This window comes from Antechinus flavipes, chromosome 6 (genome assembly GCF_016432865.1).
Source record: "Antechinus flavipes isolate AdamAnt ecotype Samford, QLD, Australia chromosome 6, AdamAnt_v2, whole genome shotgun sequence".
Taxonomy (NCBI): Eukaryota; Metazoa; Chordata; class Mammalia; order Dasyuromorphia; family Dasyuridae; genus Antechinus; species Antechinus flavipes.
The window spans coordinates 221946016-221961205 of NC_067403.1; the positions used below are offsets into that span (position 1 = coordinate 221946016).

General features: G+C 39.3%; 1 protein-coding gene across 1 annotated transcript in view; it reads right to left on the reverse strand.

Moving 5' to 3' along the window:
- Positions 1-15190, reverse strand: part of LGR4 (leucine rich repeat containing G protein-coupled receptor 4) — a 121629-nt gene that overhangs the window by 41623 nt on the left and 64816 nt on the right. The gene's annotated exons all lie outside the window — the stretch shown is intronic.

Sequence of the window (15190 nt, forward strand, 5' to 3'; positions counted from 1 at the left end):
TATAAAGTGCTTATTTTATATTTTTATAAATGTGTTTTATATATTTATGTTTAATTAGATTATGAGCATTATTATTTTATTTTTATATTATGTTATAATTATACATAATTAAATATTATATATGTATAAAAATAAATACATTTTTACATTTTAGATTCACCTTCTTTAAATGAAACTAGTTTAGCTGTTCAATTCCAGAGCATATCATTGACCAGAATTGGTTCCATAAGACTGATAATGAAACAATTCTCTGTCTAACAGAGATGAGGACTGGTGCCGAATGTTATATATACACTGCTAGATAACAATCATCATGTCAGTTGGTATTTTTCTGGAACAAGGAAGGGTGCCATAAAATAGAAAGAATGGGGGGGGGGGGAGTGTTTGTTCTTTAAGTATAAATAAAGATCATCAAATGAGGAATGTGGCACATGAATGAACCTGAAAATAAAAACACCATAAGAAATGCTAATATGCACAACAGAGGGAGGAATGGGAGACCTATAACATATAAGCAGAAGCAAAATGAAGTAAGCAAAAAACAACATAAACTATAACAACAGCAAAACTGAATATCATTATCATTATATCATTACAATGACTAGGAGTGAAACTGAAGAAGAGATAGGGGAAGGTGCTTCCCTTCACTTTACCCCCCAGATGCCACCAAGCCATGTTAAGTTAGGGTGATCTTTGCCCACTCTCTTTTATTCTTTTTAAAAGTTAATTCTACATTATTATCACAACTAATGGCTTCCTAAGTTGATGAGTGGGATGAGCAGAAGAGAAGGAAATTAGCATTTGTATGGTGCCTACTATGTGCCACTCTCACAAATATTTCAATTGATCCTACTAACAGGCCTGGGGAGGTAGATATTATGATTATTTCCATTTTACAATGACAAAACTAAAACAGTTTCAGTGGCTTGCCCAGGATAACACAGCTAATAAGAACCTGGTCAGGTTTTCCCAAATCTGCATCCAGCTCTCCATCCATTTCACCACTAGCTGTGCCCTGTCCTATAACAGGCCCTTCTACCTTCCCAACTTATCATGAAGTTATAATAAATCTGGAAATCTATAAAATGGGGGGAACTCTGAGTGAGCTCCAAGATCTTTACCGGCTCAAAGTTTTTGATTTGAACCCTATATCCTACAGACACATTAGCCCTCATTCATCTTTTCCCCAACTCTGACTTTGGTACTTTAAGTTCATAGGATACAATTTATCACAAAACTGTATTTGTTGAAATCTTTTACACTCTACTAGCTCCCATCTAGGAGGATGGTTAGGAGTAAGGCTGTGCAGGCGGTAAAGCTTTAAATTTCGATTCAAGGGGGATAGAGTTCAGATCCAGGCACAGATACTTAAAAGTATTGTGACCCTAGGCAACACAGGTAAATGTTACCTACGTAACCCCAGGTAAGTCACATAACACGTTTGCTCAGTTTCTTCACTTGTTAATCGGGGGTAATAATAGCACTGCCTCACAAGAGGATCAAATGGGATCATAGTTTGTAAAGCACTTTATAAACCTCAGAGCATACTATGGTCAGTCCCAGAATTCCTTCCTGCAAAATCCTTTTTTACCCAAATGCCAACTTAAATACTTCTCCAAATCTCAGTGAAGCTTTCAACTCTACTCTTTCCTAAAATCTTGTGGATTCATTATTAACTGTACTGAAACCAAGAAAACTGTTGTCTTGATTCAGAATCAGGGTCCATGCTGTCCAAGAAGCCATTTTGCACCCTTGTCCAGAATTTCTCACCTGGTCTAGCTAAGCTATTTGTAAATAAAACTAAAAGATTAAGAAGCCAGAATCTGGCCCTGCTTATAATTTGGTTGTTTCTCAGCTCATGGATTTCAGACTTTAGAAGTCATTCAGTCTTCTTTTGAAGATAAGGAAACTTGAGGTCAGAGAAGTTAGGTGCAAAATCACAGAGGGAATGTTTGAGGCAGGATTTGAACCCAGGTCCTCTGATTCCGAGCTAGGGGTTGCTGCTTCTAACAAGAGAGTCTAAAGCTTTCAAGGAAAGAAATCACACAATATATTATAAAGAGGCTTTGAAACTTCATCAACTCTGATCCTGCCCTTCCCTGCCCCCCCCCCCCCCAATCACTTTTAAAAATCTGTCCTTGTCTCTGGATCATTTCTGCTGTAGTGTAAACAGGACAATAAATGTTTCCCTGAGCAAGGGGTGTGTGTGGGTGGGGTGATGAAATGCAGAACAACTGCTAATCCTGCCTTGTCAACTGAGAAGGGTCTGTAAGTCCCACAGAGCAAAATGTTTGCTGCTGTAACCCCCCCCCCCCCCCAGCCAACCTTTGTCCTTTTCATAAATAGCGGGAAAGATGAGGTAATATCTGTAAAAGGCTTATTTTCCCATCACCAAGAAACTACTGGCCGAATTATCAAAAATGATTTAAGTCACTGCAATGAGACTTTCTCTCTAAAATGTGGGTAAAAGGAGAGCTACTACTACAATGTCCCAACTATGATGCAGGGACAGCTGTGTCATGGAATTCTTTCATTTCTCACATGGTTGAAAGTGTCGTACTGGACACCAGAAACTTCTCTATTCCTCATTTCACAGGTAAAGACACTAAGGCCCACGGTCCAGCGATTGGCCCAATATCACACCAATATTATTAAGGAGCATGGAAGGGAGACTCCTCTCATTAAATCCAGAGGCATCTGTAGAGCTAACTGTGGCTCTCTTTCCTTAGAAAAAGCTGATCAATGAAGGGAAAGCAAGTAAAGAATGCAAATGCTACATACGATGGGGTTCACACTTGGTGGCTTGTGATCTGCTTTCTTAAAAGAGGCACCAGACAATCTATCTTATGCTGTCAAACAAATGACAACTGATTCCCAAGTTCTGTATATGTTCCTTATATGTGTACAACTCAAGGGTTGATTTGATGATTATTCTTCTATCTTCCAATTAGGACTATTGGCATATCACATGGCCTTTGTCCAAGGGAAGATTAGATTTTAGAAATCCATATCTCATTTTTAAAGATGAGAAAACCTAGGCCTGGGGGATGAGGTTAAGGATGTATGCCCAAGGACACACAGTAATGATCAGAACAAGGATTTGAAGCCAGGTCTTCTGACTCAAAATCTAGCTAGCAGAGTAAAAACAAACAAACAAAAAACTTATTGGCTCTTTTGTTCATTTTAACACATAAACTAAAAAATCCCTAAAGGGGCCTATTAAAATGAAAAGTTCCCATTTATATAACACTTTATAGTAACAAGGTAACACTGTGAGTTTACACAAGTACAACAGAAACAAGGAATTATATGAGAACCAGAGTAGAGAATGTCAAAGAAATGCATGAATGAGAAGAGAACTAGGAAGCGAATGAGGTAGGGCTAACCAAGGGGCAGCACTCATGCTCCACCGGCATCCACACACTAATGGAGAGAATAGGAAAACATCCTTTCCCTTAAGGAGCTTACATTCAATGGAGAGGAAACAAAGTGCAAGCCAAAGTCAATATAAAACATCCATGAAGTCAATGTGGAAGTGAAACCAGAACCTGGAGCCTGAGGCGAGCTGGAGGAGGCAGGGGAAGGAGGAACCCTCCAACTCCCACCAGCTTTCTCAAGGGCAGGGGCAACCATGGCTCTGTGGGCAGATTTCAAGGAGCAGAGGGAGCATCTGTGAACTTAAATGGGAGAAAAATTACATGCAATGTAATGAACTTCCTTTCTAATTCTACGCATTTTATTACATGCATTTAAAAACATTTGGGAAGAGAGATACAGAGATTTCCTCAGTGCCATGACAGGCCCATGGAAACAAAATATAAAACTCTACTTTGGCTCAGCATTAATAACACGTCTTTATAACACCTTTAAGATGGCAAAAGGCTTTCTTAAACACAACATGGTAAATTATTCTTATCCCAATTTTACAGATGAAGAAATGGAGTTGGGTGATTTGTTCAAAGTCACTCAGCCTTGTTAAGTTTTGGGCTCAGAGTCTGAAGACCTTTCAAAAGAGGTGGCACAAAGGACAGAAAGCTGGGCCTGGAGTGTGGGAGTCCGTGTGACCCTGGCCAATTCACTTAGCGGGCTTGCCTCAGTTTCCTTAACTGCACAATGAGGGTAAGGGCAAGCCTTCCTTCTCAGGCTTCTTGCTGTGAAGACCTAATGAGGTGACATTTGTAAGGCACTGCTGCACAAATATCACCCGCCAGGCTGAGGGCTCCAACTCTAACCCTCTCCCCCAACCCAGCTCTTGGTCACAGGGGGCATTTCTATTAGGCAGAGAAGCTGGTCTCCAACTTTTTTTTTCTTCCAATCCAGACACTGGGATATTCTGAGCCCACCCGAGTCACCCTCAGTGGAAGGCAGGATTAAGGACTGTTTACACAAAGGACAGACATGTTTGCTGGATGCAGCCGGGAGGCCAGGCCCGAGGCTTTCCACGGCCTCCCAGCTGGGCCCAGGAATTCCTCCTTCAGGAAGTCCCTTTTAAAGAGCGAGGATGACATCTCTTATCTGGGGAAGGCCTGGATGGATGCTGCTTCTGGCCCGTGGTGGCAATTTTATTATCGCCATTTGGCTGGAGCTATTGCTGAGTTAGGAGGAGGAGGAATGTGTGCTAAGGCTGACCAGAGCCACGGGCTGGTGGGGCCTGGGAAAGGGGCTGCCTGCCGGCAGCTGCTGTGAAACCTGAGGCTGGGGGAGGCGGGGCCCAGGGTGGCCCCAGTGACAGGAGGGCAAGGCCTGGGGCCTAATCTCTGAACAAGCCAGAAAGAGCAGGTACAGGCTCCTGGACAATGGTCTGGTGGGCAGGGCAAGCAGAGGCCTCCATTTTAACAGGCTTTTCCACAGCCCTTTGCGGTTTCCAAAGTACTTTCTCCCTCACAATTGTAATAAAAAGAAAAATAATAGCTGGCGCTCATAGGGGACTGAAAGGTAAGACGAGAAGTTAGTGCAAGGTGACCCTAGTGGTTTTTTGGATTTGTTTTTGTTTTAGAGATGAGGCAACGAGGAAACCTCAGACAGACTAAATGACCCTCCTCCCACCTCCAAGGAGTCTTGAACTAAGCTGACCCTCCCAACACTCTGTGAGATGGGGAAACCAAGGCTCAGCATCTGGGGCTGGCCCAAGCCTGAATCTTCCTCACTTCCAGGCTGATGCTATGTTCCAGTTACTCTGCTCTGTTGGGTAGAAGGCTCACCCTGTATGTAGGGCCAGAACTATCCATGGGTGTGCTTAATTCCTACCAAACAATAAAGAAAAAGCATAATTTTCCCCCTCTAACCTTGTCAGGTCCTCCAGAGGATAAAAAATCCATTTCAAAAATCCAATTAGACAAATGCTGTCCAAAAAATGGAAAAAGGAAATAGCAGATTAAGCTCTGTAACTTTTTTAAATGACATGTAAAAGAGAAACCAGAAGATTAGCATAAGCTAATACCTGCTGAGTGCTTTTATAACAGTAAATAGAAAAGAGGGCTTGAAGATAAGAAGATAAGTTCCAAAACCCAAACTCTGAACACTTACTAATCATGAGAACAGAGACTGGCACACTACCTACTTTCCAAGGTTTCAAGCAGTCAGGCAGTAGCACATATAAAGTGGCTGCTGTGTACCAGGTGTGGGAGAAATAATACAAAAATGAAGCATTCACTGCTTACATTCTTTTGGGGGAATTATATGAGAAGATACTTAAAAAGTTTGGCCAAACTTGCTGTTGCTACTATTAATGGTTTGTTTGGAGTTTGGGGAAGCAATCTGGGCTAAGTGCCTTGCCCAAGGTCTTACAGTTAATAAGTGTCTGAAGCTGCATTTGAACTCAGGTCCTCCTGACTCCAAGGCCACTGGTCCATCCACAGCATCACCTAGCTGGCCCTGCAGCTATTATTGCTGTTGTTGAAAAGGCGAATGTGTTTAAGACTAGTTTATCAAGTAATGAATAGTTATAGAACATACCTACCATGTTCCCCAAATCATGTTAGACACTAAGGAAAATGCAAAAGTATAAAACTGGCTCACTTTTCTCAAGAGTTTATCATCTACTAGTTTGGAACTAACATGTGGAGTGATTCCATTTCCATGGAATATAAACATATTCTAAATTATAAGGTATATGCCATGAAATTAGGGGGCTGGACACATCAATGCAGGCTCAGTATGTTAGAAAAAGCCTAAGAGAGCAAAAGAAGAAATAATGCATTATGTTAAACTAAAGATAGCAATAAATTTCAATTTTAAAAAATGTTGAGAATGCCAATGAAGGCAACAGCTCAATGTTTCCCTGGTTGTTATTTCTTAAGTACAAAAAAAAAAAAAAAACTTTTTAGAAGAAAACACACTTCATACTACGAAGAAAAAACCAGCTAAAAAAGTTATTATAAAGCTGGAAAGGATATCAGCAGCCATCTACTGGGGTCAACATCCCCATTTTTCAGATCCAGGGTGATCAATGACTTCTCAGAGGCTACTAAGGTCATGATCACCAAAGGCATCCTGACTCCAGAAATCTAGAAGTTCCCCACACTAATGAAATCATAGGTTCAGAGCAACACCACCAACAAAAGCAAAATCTCAAAGAAGAGGACAGCAAATTAGACATGATATATCAAGTTAGGGTTCTTATGGAATTGTGCCACCTTTAGAAAATTACTTCTTCCTACAAGTTCAGCCAAACTGGTGATGGCAGATTCATTAAAAGATCTGGAACGTTTGTTCAGTAATGAATGGATTTAATCATAGCAACAGTCGTATAAACAGAGCTACTTCTCCTTGGGAACACTGAACAAGTCTGGCAGCTAATCCTGAAGAATTTCACATCTCTTTTCTCAAAAACACTACCTCAAAAGAGGCAGGGAATCATGGGAAATGGGAGCCTGGAATAGTTAATCACACCAACCCATGAAGTGGTGCACACTCCGTGTAATAACAGAAATGATCTTCTAGTACTCTATCAGTGGGATTTGTCTTCCTCTGTCTCTCCCTCCCTCCTAAATTCTGTCTCTCTATCTCTCCTTCTCTCTCTCGATACCCATATCTAAGGATGCTCTCCTGGGATAGCGACTATTCTGCTACACTGCCACTTCAGGATTCAGTGCTATATAAATACAGTGGACAGAACATGAGATTTGGAGTTAGAAGACGGTTCTAAGCCTGGCTTTGTTGATTTCTTCTTGTGCAATTTCAGGCAAATTATTTACCTTCTATGGTTTCCTCATATGTCAAATGAAATAAGTTCAATGAGATGATGATCCCTAAGTTCCTTTTCAGTTCTAGATCTGATTCCCAAACCCCAATATTGGCACAAGTAGTACATTAACCACTTACTCCACACCCCGTCTCTTCAAGCTGCTTGGTCCCCAGATACCTTCTACCATTTCTGTAGAAACTGCTAAGGAATCTCAGGCAGGAGTTCCAAGGAAAGCAACAGAGGCTTCCACCCAATGAGAAGAAGCTTTTCTAACATCTCCCCAAAAATCTTCTAGTTTTATCTAAAGCTCTCCTTCAAGGCCTGGCTAAAAAGCCACAGCAAACAGTGACTAAGCAATGCTATGTGTGAAGCTCCATACTCAATCCTGGAGAAACAATAGCTTTCAGTCTTCCTCCATGAAGAATTTCCTAATACCTCCAATAAGAAATGAATATTCTCTTGATAGTTTAAGGCATTTCAGCCTTCTCCTTCAACTTCCCTGGCTTAATATTAATGATGATATTCATAACACATAAAATTCCAATTCAAAAGTGTTTATTATATGTTTACTGTGTGCCAGGGGTTGAGGATACAAAATTCTCTGTCTTCAAAGAGATTATATTGGACACATGTATAATCTTTATCAAACTGCTTACATTCTTATTGTTGGGGGATGCTAATAAGGGGAGAATCTAGAACTCAAAGTTTTTTTAAAAAATGTTTAAAATTGTTTTTACATATAACTGGAGGAAAAAATAAAATACTAAATCAAAGAGATTATATTCCACTAAAAGATATAATTTTTATCAGATAAATCAACAGAAAACATACAAAGTAATTTCAGGATGGAAGGGTTTCAGAATCAAATGAGCTGAATCTTACAGGAAACTAGGGGAAAAAAACAGTAAAAACAGTGACGTATGGTGAATCTTGGGAATGGAATCTTAAAAGATCTCAACAGGATAGAACATTTAGATGAATTTAATGAGACAAACATAATAGGGATAAATGCAGGATTACACACTGATCTTTCAAAAAATCACTTTCACAAATAAAGATGGAGAAGGAAGACTAAAGAGAACATATGCAAAAGATCTGTGAATCTTAGTGGATCTCATCACTTGACCGCAATTGCTTTCTCTCAGATTACCAAGGCCCTCTAGTACTTTTCAGAGTTACTATGACGATCAAATTAAGACTACTTATATGAAGTATTATGCAAACCTTAAAGCACTACATAAATGCAACCTATTATTATTAGGGCAACTAGGAGGTAAAGTAGATAGAGTGAAGGGACTGGTATCAAAAAGTTCTGAGTTCAAATCCAGACTCAGACACTTACTAGCTATGTGACATTAGGCAAGTTACTGCACTCTATTTGCCTCAGTTTCCTCTTCTGTAAAATGAGATGGAGAAGAAAATGGCAAATCGCCCCACTATCTTTGCCACAAAAATGCCAAATGAAAAACAAATGAGCAAATTATTACATGGCCTTTTTAAATCCTTGTCCAACCTGACCTCCACTAACCTGGTGAACAGTCTTTCTTTGTCTGGTCTAGATGGTATTCTGTTCACCTTGTTCAGCCTACCTGGCCACTTCTTTCTCAGTCACTTTTGCCCTATAAAATCCATCTCTTGCCCCATATTGTGTCTTCCAAAGATTCATGGTTCAGTTCTATAGACATAGCAATAATATTTATCTTTAACATTATTCCCACACCACCATCTTCCTGCTGAAAGTCCTAGAGACATATCTCACTCATCATGTCCAAAACAGACCTCATTATTCCCTCTAATCTAGCTCCTCTAGACTTCCCTAATTTTGTTAACAATGATAACAATTTCAATAATAGTTCACATTTGTCGAGTGCCAGGCACTGTGCTAAGTGTTTTACAAATATTAACTCATTGATTGCTATAACAAGCCTAGAAGATAGGTGCTCTTATCCCCATTTTACAAGTGAGGAGACTGAGACAGAGATTATGTGACTTATGACCAGGGGTTACACAACTAGGATTTTAACTCGGGTCTCCCTAACTCTAGGTCCAGCACTCTGTCTACTATCACATAACTACCTTTTAAGAGTCCTTCCTTCCCTCAAGATTCAGTTCAGGTATTACCTCATATGACAGCCCTTCTCTGAGATGTTCTTCCACCCACTCCACATACACTTTCCCTTGATGTTCATGCTTTCTCCTCTTAGAGTATCTGTGTGGTGACTTACTCTTGTTCATGGTGAAGTCTGTCACAAGAACATAATCTCTTAGGGAGGGCCAGGATCATTGTTATCTCTGTATTCTCTGCCCCTAGCTCAGGGATCCTCATGGACAGAAGGCAGTCAATAAAAATCAATTAAAATGAACTGAATTTCAATGTCAATGAGACAGTAATGAGACATGGCAGCAAAAATGTTCACTTAGTCTTGGGGCTTAAAAGGGATACAGGATCCAGATCAAGGAAAGTGATCACTCTACTGTATTCTACTCTATAATCGGACCACAACTGGTGAATAATTTAATCTTTGAGAAAGCACATTTTAACAAGAACACCAAAAAACTGACACATGTCCAGAAGAGAGATGTTATGATTTTTCAGGCTATTTACACAGAAAGGGATCTTGAGATATCTCTTCTGGAGAGAAGATTTGGGGAGTGGGGGATAATAATAGCTGTCTTTGGATATTCAAAGGTGTGTCATGTGTTAAGAGGGTTAGCCTTGTTCTACTTGTATTAGGAACTTGCCTGCTAAGTGGTAAAATAATTACAACAGTCACCAAATTAGCTTCTAGCTATTTGGGAAGGACGTGGGGAAGAGAGGTGGTGCAATAATAATTAGTCCCTCCCCAACTCTCTACCAGCCAAAATAGTGTGTCCCAACAAGCCCTTTTAACTGCAATGAGGCCACTTTCTATTGTCAATAAGGTAGGACCCCCTTGATGCTTGAATGACTTTCCTTCTGGAAAAGGGAAGATCCTGATGATCCTCAGATCTAGCAACCTTTGGAATGAAAAGGGTATTATATTGTCTTTAGTCCTCAGGAGAAAAAAATTGAAGATTCTAACTATAGATCAGGACAAGAAGGAGCATGATTATGAGGATGTGATGGGATCAGATTAGAAGCAGGTATTCTAAGGAAATTTGTTCTCTTCCTGGTAGGCACAGAAACAGAAAGTTAAGACATTGTGTTTTTTTCAGTCTCTGTCACTTTTTCCATCTCTCTCATTTGTCAGACAGGCAGGGTGCTTCATTTTATCCTACCACTTTTCCCTCCTTTTTACGGCAGACAAAGGAATGGAAGAAGGAAGGACCTTCTTGGCTGGCCCTTTCCCTTCTCCTGAAAGATGGAGCAGTGGGAAGCAATAAGGTTGTTTATCTTCTTTGTGAGAACAGAAGGAAGAACTACTCCTCTCTTCTCTGGCAATTATCTCTCTGCTAGGAGAGTTTTGGGTTGTCAACACAGCCTCACTTAAAACTAGAATACAACTCAATCCAGGTGAGGTGAACTTTATCACTGTCTTTTCATGAATATATATCTCTTATCTTTGAAATTATTGTTATGGCTTATGTTAGCAACTTATACAAGTGTTTTATATGTTCCTTTCAATCACATATTCAACAGACATTAAATACTTACCTCCTATGTTTTTCAGGGGTGTTCAAAATATAATGCTTGTTCATTATTGAAAAGAGGTTCAAAATATTGACTTATAAGAGATTAGGGGGAGTTCAAGGATCTTTAACACTTGACCCCAGTGAATATAACTAAGAGAACAGTAGAAGGCCAGAAAGAATCACAGGCTTTGAATATTACATACTGAATTCATAATTTACTTAAGATCAGCAAGCTAGAGACTCACAGTCTCATGTGCAATTGTCTCTGTTCTATTATGGTGACAGAAGTGCTCACTTTAGTGAAGTTCACAAATGGAATAAACTTTGATACAAAAACCAAAGGAATGAATAAAATTGAAAAAAAAAAAAGTGGAAACCAATGATTTCCAAAGACTGGTAGTGACACAAGCCTCTCTGTTCACCGAGGTAGCAGACACAAGTGCTGAACGAGTCAGACCTGAAGCATGGGCTACATATCCATTTGTCTTCCTTGACTACTTTTTTGTTACAAGGTAAGGTTCCATTTTGGGGGGTGAGGCGGGAATAGGGGAGAGAGAAGATATTAGGAAATTGTGAAGATCAAGTGAATTAACTTACACATGTAAAGCATTTTGTAAACATTAAAATATATAAATGGTTCTTGTAATTATCAGAAAATAAGTGATGTTAAGGAAAAGAATACCAGTTTTTTTTTTTTTTTTTTTTTTTAAAGGGAGGAACATGAAAACTCTTAACACTTGCTAAATATGGTAACGTACAAGATCAGACCCATGAGTCTGATATGTTGATATCTCCAGGAATAGCCACAATGGCAAAATCAAGTGGCAGCATCAATATTCTAGGTTAGGGTCACTGAAAAGATCCGGAAGTGGGGTTTCTCCTGCAGCAGGCCCCATTACATGGCACCCTGGTTTAGGGTTATTTGGAAATCCTCTATAAATACTTCATAGGTGTGGTTGGGAAATTACCTTAACCACACGTTTCAAGCGTACTCAGCTGGCATATCAGCTTCAGGGCTCTAGTTCAACCCTTTCCCATTGTGAAGGGAGGGAGGGCACCTAGTCAGTTGTGGCAGCCAAACCCTTAGCGGGTTTTTCTTTCCCCATTCCCACTCTGCCCATTTCAGTTTCACAGTTACTTCTACCAAATGACTTCCAGATGATTTCTGGTTACCAAGAGATAGAGAACATTTGTGCCATTTATAAATACTGCAATGGTCACATAGACATCATGAGGGAATAGCAAAATAAAGCATAAATTTCCAGGAAAACAAAAAGTACTTTTTTGGGGTAATCTCAGGAAATACATATAGGAGATATATATATACATATATATATATATATATATACACACACACATATACATTTTTCAAAAAATAGATACCTCAATCTGAAAAGAAAATGCTTTCTATTGTCTTGGTAGTGGTGGAAAGAACACCTAACTAAAGTCCAGATACCTAACTGACTTTTTTGCCATTTAATACATCTTCATGAGCTCGGGAGAATCTAGTAACCATTGTGGCCATCACATTTCTCTTCTAGAAAATGAGGAAAGGAGTTGGACCCCCAAATTCCATTCCTGCTTAAAACCTACAATCTCATGATAATAATACTTACACTTGTTGTGACCCCATTTTGAGGGGGGGTGGTTTTGGTCAAGATAGAGTGGTTTTTTATTTCCTTCTCCAATTCACTTCACAGATGAGAAAACTGAGACAAACAGGGTTAAGTGACTTGTCCAGGGTTACACAGATAGCATCTGAAGATGGAACTGAACTCAGGGTTTTCTGACTCCAAGCCTATCCTTCTATCCACTGAGCTACCTAGCTTTCTTTGCCAGTAATCATCTATACAAGCAAAACCAAGTCAGGAGAAAAAAATCTCAAAGTAATATATTCTGAGAATATTTTTTTAAAATGCTTCCAGGTAATATTATTGTTTGGTAAGAAATGACCAGCAGGAGGATTTCAGAAAGGCCTGGAGAGACTTACATAAACTGATGCTGAGTGAAATGAGCAGGACCAGAAAATCACTATATACTTCAGCAACAATACTATATGATGATCAATTCTGATGGATGTGGCCCTCTTCAACAATGAGATGAACCAAATCAGCTCTAATAGAGTAGTAATGAATTGAACCAGCTACATCCAGCGAAAAAACTCTGGGAGATGACTATAAACCACTACATAGAATTCCCAATCCCTCTATGTTTGTCCGTCTGCATTTTTGATTTCCTTCACATGCTAATAGTACACTATTTCAAAGTCCGATTCTTTTTGTACAGCAAAATAACTGTTAGGACATGTATGTTTATATTGTATTTAATTTATACTTTAACATACTTAACATGTATTGGTCAACCTGCCATCGGGGGGAGGAGATGGGGAAAAAGAGGGGAAAAATTGGAACAAAAGGTTTGGCGATTGTCAATGCTGTAAAATTACCCATGCATATAATTTGTAAATAAAAAACTATATTAAAAAAATAAAAAAAATGTTTAAAAGAAAAAAAAGGCTTCCAAGTATTTTTTAGAATAAATATCAACTCACTGTTTCTTTTAAAATCAGTATTTGAAAAAAAAAAAAAAAGGTCAGTTAATTCTGACAGTCTCCTAACTGTAAAGAAGGACAAAATAAAGGGAGAACGTGAACCACCTGCATTGGATTACTGGGCAAATTCAATTTGGTTCCAATTAAAAAAGGTCCACTTGGCAAAACTAATTAGGCTGAGGTAATTTGAGATTTTGAAGAAATCCAAGATGTACAATTCTATAGAGCCAAGATTAACCAGGTCTGACTCCCCAACTACTGCCTTACTGTCTAACACCCCCAGAGAATAATCTGCAATCAAATACATCATGGAAGGTGATTCTTACACAGTACCCATGTTCAAGGCCAGGAGAGTTTCTCCATCTCACACCTTGGTGCTGTAACACACCCCACAGTTTATCCTAGTTATACAATATTCAATCACGTCCTCAGTTATGTTTGTATCACTTAATTACCTCTGTAAAAAGAGGATAATCCTACTTTGTGGACACAAAGAGTGGATGGTTTAGGGTCTAAACCTGCATGTGAAATGTGAGAAATAGATTTAAGCTTTTTTTTTTTTTTTTTTTTAAGAAAACTAATCTATTTTTAACTATGAGAGAATAAAGTTTTTACTGGTAACAGAAATAAATGAGAGAGAAATGAGGGGAGGAATGGAGAGGAGAGAGAAAGAAAGGAAGAAAAGAAGAGTGAGAAAGACAGAGATAGAGAAAGAGAGAAAGGGAAGGAATGGGGAGGGAGGGAGAGAAAGGAGAGAGAACCCTCAGCAGCATTAATATAAATTTTAACTCCATTAAGTTATGGCCTAGATTATAGGATTCGATAATAGGGTCTCAGAACAGGGCACCTATGAATACTGCAGTCAAGGTCCTGTTCTAGCAAACAGGGGTTTAAGTTTGGTAGGAAGCCCTCAATTCAGTTGGAATGAAAGATTCCCCACACAGGGTAAGGGGTAGCAGGAACACACTCTGTAACATGAAGGTAAGTCCCTCAGGGTTCTGACACTGAGGTTTCTCAACAGCAAAATGTCACTTTCCTACCTCCTCCACATATTGCACAACACAAATTACCTTAGATTTTTTTTTAAGTTAAAATTGAGCTTAATTAGAACTTTTTAAAAACTTTACTTGTAGGAGGCAGAATACAAATCAGCAATTTTCCCTGGGGTTTAATATTGTTTTATTCCAACTTTTGGTTGATTTTTTTGTTTTGCTTTTTAAAATAATAGGACTCAGAAATAGTAAAAGAAAAGAGAGAAAAAAATGAACAAGGAAGGGAAAATGCATGGGGAAAAAATATATCTTTGTACTGGTAGCTTAGGCAGCAAGGTGGTGCAGTTGAAAAGAGCACCATGTCTAGAGTCAGGAGACCTGAGTTCAAATCCAGTCTCTTTACCAGTTGTGAAACCCTGGCAAATCCTTTTATTCTGTTTGCCTCAGTTTCCTCATGAACTATAGAAAGAAATGGCAAATTACTCCAATATCTCTGCCAAAAAAACCTAAATGAGGTCACAAAGAGTTAGACACAACTGAGTAACAACAACCTATAACTTCCCCTTCACAACATACACACTTTCTTTCACTGTCCCATCACCTTCCCAAAATTAAACATCCGTCTCACATGTTTCACTGTCAGTCACTTCTTGACATGATCTAATCCTGGCCCACTTCCCTCCTCAACCTCTGTCACTCTCTTCCTTCCATGTTCCTACACCCTGTCTGCCCACTCCCCATACATACTTCCTAGCCAACTTTAACAGTCAGAGGTGTGAGAAGTTGATATCAGGCCCACAGGCAAACTGAAGAGAGCCTGTGCAGAACTGAGATGCTCAGAGCACTGTG